Here is a 5621-nt window from a genome sequence, read left to right as displayed (position 1 = left end):
GCCCGGGTCCTCCTCATTGTAGGCAGACGCTTCACTGTCTGAGCTACCAGGGAAGTCCATCAAAAACACAGAAGAGTAGTAGTAAGTTTCAAAAGGATGTCAGTTGAGATCTTTTATAGACTAAATCTACTTCCTAAAAGTCAACTCACCAATTATATGCACAGCTGGAGACAAGAGGCTGAAAAAAAAGGTCCAACTGAAAAATATCTTGGGGACCCAATTAGATCCATTTATTCTACGTCTGTGGATTTAAAATGATCATCATCCACGGTGGAATAGATGTGTTCCTCATTCCTTAGAAAATCCACAGCTAGCTTGATTGAGGCTACGGACATGTGTTGGAGTCAGTTCTTGAGATCCTGAAAGTTCAATCCTTCAGTTCTTGGGCAAGCCTTGATCAAATTCAGCACCTGGTACATGAGGCCATTTGCTGGTATGAAGTTAATCCCACTGAAGTTCCCAGCTTCACCCATTCCTGGACTGATGATAGGTGCTCTCCCTGCTGAAGGCTGACTGTTCGACTTGCTCAGCATCGTGTGTGCATTGACTACTTCCAGAATATGTGTGGTGAACTCATTCATATCCTCCAGGGGCATGATCTTAAAGGCTGCCAGGCTTTTCTTGTTCTGGAAAGATCTCAGATGACTTTAACATATGTTTCTGGAGGGACCACAGTTTTTTCACCGCTGGCATCATCTGTGTCAACCCACTGGTGAATATCAGTGGGTGCAGCTGTCATGTCATCTATCTTGTAAACAATGTTGGTTGCACTCTTCTCTGCATTTCTGATAATCCCCACAATACTGACCTGTGAAATCTCAACATTTCCAATTCTGAATACTTCATCAACCAGAGCAGCAGAAAGCAGCTGAGATATGGTACAGGGTACAATGTGCTGAGCTCGAGGTCTGGATTTCTTTTTGGCCTGGGAAGCTGTTGGAGATCCAAAGCTCCCAGGGGACTGTGTGTAGCCACCGGCTCCCCCAAAAGAGCAGGTGCTATAGCTTTCAAACCCACTATTCCACATGTTCGAGATGATTGCCTCAAGAGAGAGTTCCAGAAGGTTCCAGCCCAGGTCCTCCTCATTGAGGAGGGTTTGCCAAACCCCCTCAAGACCCCTGGCACTCCAGCTGCAGTTTATATATTTATACATATATAAACTGATGACAGATTATGTCTTTCATGACAGATTAACTGTTGAATTGAAAGGACCATGGAATATATTTGACATTCTATTTCCTCCTTGCTGTTCATGATAATCATTATACTAGAGATACTTTTTTTACCTTTCTATTCAGATATTTCCTGTGTGAATCCACCTCAAGTGGAAAATGCTATTATACAAAATCAGAAGTCTATATATCAAAGTGGTGAGAGAGCACGTTAGGAATGCACTGGGAATTATGACTTTTGGGGGAAATAGATGTCATATGTTTAAATGGAACTTGGACAAAACCATCTCAGTGCAAAGGTAGAGTATCTTACTCACCCTGTCCACACAGTTTAGATAACATATATAATAAGAACAAAATATATTGAATCAAAATTAGGATGAAGTAGCCTTTCTGGAATAATTTTTAGTTGCAAAAAAATGGTGCTGAAAATCCAGTTCTTTTGTGGTCTGAATATGTGATCTAACATGTTTATTGTATGACAGTGTTGACCAGATTTGAGCAGTTGGAATAATGGGACATTTCCTGTATTAAAACATTGAGATAGTCAATTGTTTTCTGAAGATAAGTGTGTAAAAGATACCATAGTTACATGTAACAGCCCAATAAATTCCGCTTTGAGACATGGAATAAGCAGCTGGGTCCTGATCACAAAATCTGACATAGATGTGGGCAGCTGTACCTATGGATGATATTTAAAGGTAGGTTGCTAGCTGAGTTCCAGCAGAGCTATTTAAAATCCTACAGGATGATGCTACAAAAGTGCTACACTCATTACATCAGCAAATTTGGAAACCCAGCAGTAGTCACAGGAGTGGAAAAGGTCAAACCTCACCAATTCCCAAGAAGTGCAGTACTAAAAAATGTGCAAATCACCAGACAATTGCAGTCATCTCCCATGCTAGTAAGGTTATGTTCAAGATCCTCAAGCTAAGCTTGATGTGAATAGCTGATTCATCTGAAGGTTGAAGGCAGACAGAGAAGAGGGTGACAGAAGATGAGATGTTTGGGTGACATCACCGATTCAATGGACATGAACTTAGGCAACTCTGGGAGATGTCAGGGACCTGGAAACCTGGCATGAGCAGTCTGTGTGGTCACAAAGTGTTAGACACGACTTGATGACTGAAGAATAACTAGCTGAACTGATTCAGAAAATGAGTGTACACATAAAAATAAAGAGTCTGAACTTGGTACTGGGACACTTCAGTGTTTAGAGATCATATAGGAGGGGAATCCAAACCAAGAAGTACATTCAGTTCAGTCACTCAGTCGTGTCCAACTCTGTGATCCCATGAATCACAGCACGCCAGGCCTCCCTGTCCATCACCAACTCCCAGAGTTCACTCAAACTCATGTCCATCGAGTCAGTGATGCCATCCAGCCATCTCATCCTCTGTCATTCCCTTCTCCTGCCCCAAACCCCTCCCAGCATCAGGGCCTTTTCCAATGAGTCAACCCTTCACATGAGGTGGCCAAAATATTGGAATTTCAGCTTCAGCATCAGTCCTTCCAATGAACACCCAGGACTGATCTCCTTTAGGATGGACTGGTTGGAATTCGTTGCAGTCCAAGGGACTCTCAGGAGTCTTCTCCAACAATGCAGTTCCAAAGCATCAATTCTTCAGCACTCAGCCTTCTTCACAGTCCCGCTGTCACATCCATACATGACCACTGGAAAAACCATAGCCTTGACTAGACGGACCTTTGTTGGCAAAGTGATATCTCTGCTTTTCAATATACTATCTAGATTGGTCACAACTTTCCTTCCAAGGAGCAAGCGTCTTTTAATTTCATGGCTGCAGTCACCATCTGCAGTTATTTTGGAGCCCAAAAAAATAAAGTCTGACACTGTTTCCACTGTTTCCCCATCTATTGGCCATGAAGTGATGCGACCAGATGCCATGATCTTAGTTTTCTGAATGTTGAGCTGTAAGCCAACTTTTTCACTCTCCTCTTTCACTTTCATCTAGGGGCTTTTTAGTTCCTCTTCACTTTCTGCCACAAGGGAGGTTGACACCTCCCTTGCAGATGACTCTGCATATCTGAGGTGATTGATATTTCTCCAGGCAATCTTGATTCCAGCTTATGCTTCTTCCAGCCCAGCATTTCTCATGACGTGCTCTGCATATAAGTTAAATAAGCAGGGTGACAATATCCAACCTTGATGTACTCCTTTTCCTATTTGGAACCAATCTGTTGTTCCATGTACATTGGCCACTTCTAATTTTTCTAGTTAACTTTTGCCTGGTGTGTAATTTTTGCAATCTCCACTTGAACATGTTTTCATGTTTGAAGCGACTTTTTTTTTTATATACAACATACAGTTGAGTCTTGTTTAGGTGTCTACCCTGGCATTTTCAGGTTTTTAATTGATGTGTTTAAGACCATTTATATTTAAAGTGACTTATTAACTATTAAGGACAGTCTGCCATTTTCTTATTTGTTCTGTGTTTGTTTCCTTCATTTCTCAACGTTTTTCTTTTCTTGACTTCCTTGTGGATTTTTGAACATTATAAAATAATTTGACTTGGATCTACATTGTTTTTGAGTATACATCTTTGCACGGTTTTCTTTGTCTCTCTAGGTATTAAGATACACTTAGGTAGTTTATACAGAGAAGGCAATGGCACCCCACTCCAGTACTCTTGGTCTGGAAAATCCCAGGGACAGGGGAGCCTTGTGGGCTGCCATCTATGGGGTCACACAGAGTTGGATACGACTGAAGTGACTTAGCAGCAGCAGCAGGTAGTTATTCACTCCCTACTGTTGCTGACATTTTACCACCTCAGATGAAATGTGGAATGCTTACTTCCATTTAGATTTATTGGTTCTCTCCACATTTTTAATATAAATGTCTGTAGTATCCTCTCTATATACATTGAGCACCATATCAGACGACAATTTTGCACAACTGTAATTAAATCAACAGGGAAATCACACTCTTATTATATTTACCCTTTCTTAAAAAAAAAACTCCATTCTAAAATCTCAATTCTTTTTCTATTTTGCTTTTGAAAAGTTCTTAAGCATAGTTCTGTTGGAGACAAATTCTCTCAGTTTTGCTTTGTTCGGGAAATCCTTTCTTTCTCCCTTTAATTCAAAAGGATAGTTTACAAGAATTTGGAGTTGACAGTTTTTTTCATCCAGCTTTGGAAAAATGTTCTCACTTCTTTCTGGCTCTATGCTCATCGATGAGATTTCCACCGAAGCTTGAATCCTTTTTTCCAAATATGTATCACATAATATTTATCCCTAATAAGTATTGCATATCTATCTAGCTGTTTATGAGATTTTTTTTTTCTCTAAGTTTCAGGAACTTGAACATGATGTATCTTGTTTAACTTTTGATTTAGTATTGGCATATAGCCGATTAACACTGTTGTGCTAACTTCAGGTAAATAGCGAAGGGAGTCAGCCACACATATGCATGTGACCATTCTCACCCAAACTCCCTTCCTATCAAATTTGCCACATTACACTCCACAGAGTTCCCTGTGCTATACAGTAGGTCCTTATTTGTCATCCACTTAAAAAATAGCAGTATGTTCATGTCCACCCAAATTCCCTGTCTCTTCTCCCATCATTCCCCCTGGCAACCATAAATTCCTTCTCTAAGTCTGTGAGTCTGTTTCTGTTCCACAAATAAGTCTGTTTGCAAAATTTAAGATTCCATATATAGGGGACGTCTTAGAATTTTTCTCCTTCTCTGTCTAACTTCACTCAGTATAACACTCTCTAGGTCCATCCATATTTTTGCAAATTACATTATTTCATTCTTTTAGTGGATGAGTAATATTCCATTGTACATATGTACCACATCTTCTTTACCCATTTCTCTGTTGATGGACATTTAGGTTGATTCCATATCATGACTATTGTAAACAGGGCTGCAATGAACATTAGGGTGTGTGTTTCCTCTTAGACCAAGTTTTTCACCAGATCCATGCCTGGGACAAGATTGCAGGGTTATATGGTAGCTCTGTTTTTAGTTTCAAAGGAGTGTAAATACTTGTCTCCATAGTGGTTGTATCAACTAACAGTGTAGGAGGGTTACCTTCTCTCCACATACTCGCCAGCATAGCTCTTTTGACTCATGTTAAGGAATATCATGCTGTAGTTTTGATTTGAATCTCTCTAATAATTAGTGATATGAGCATCTTTTCATGGGTGTCTTGCCCATCTGCATGTCTTCTTTGGAGAATAAACCTAAGGAGACAGAAGATGTGTAATCTGAAAACTGTAGTACACTAATGAAAGAAATTGAAGACAAAAACAGATGGAAGGATATACCATTATCTTTGATTAGAAAATCAATATTGTCAAAATGACTGTAATATCAAAAACAATCTACAGATTCAATGCAATCTGTACGTAATTATCAATGGCAATTTGTCACAGAACTAGGAAAAAAAAAAAAAAAAAAAACTTACAATTTGAATGGAGACA

At 39.7% G+C, this 5621-nt stretch overlaps 1 pseudogene; it reads right to left on the bottom strand.

The window, feature by feature from the left end:
* Positions 1-230: 230 nt before the first annotated feature.
* On the bottom strand, positions 231-1027 carry LOC106700962 (replication protein A 32 kDa subunit pseudogene; annotated as a pseudogene).
* Positions 1028-5621: the final 4594 nt, after the last annotated feature.

Source organism: Bos mutus, unplaced genomic scaffold, assembly GCF_027580195.1.
Source record: "Bos mutus isolate GX-2022 unplaced genomic scaffold, NWIPB_WYAK_1.1 CTG1149, whole genome shotgun sequence".
Taxonomy (NCBI): Eukaryota; Metazoa; Chordata; class Mammalia; order Artiodactyla; family Bovidae; genus Bos; species Bos mutus.
This window is presented reverse-complemented; position numbering and strand designations above follow the sequence as displayed.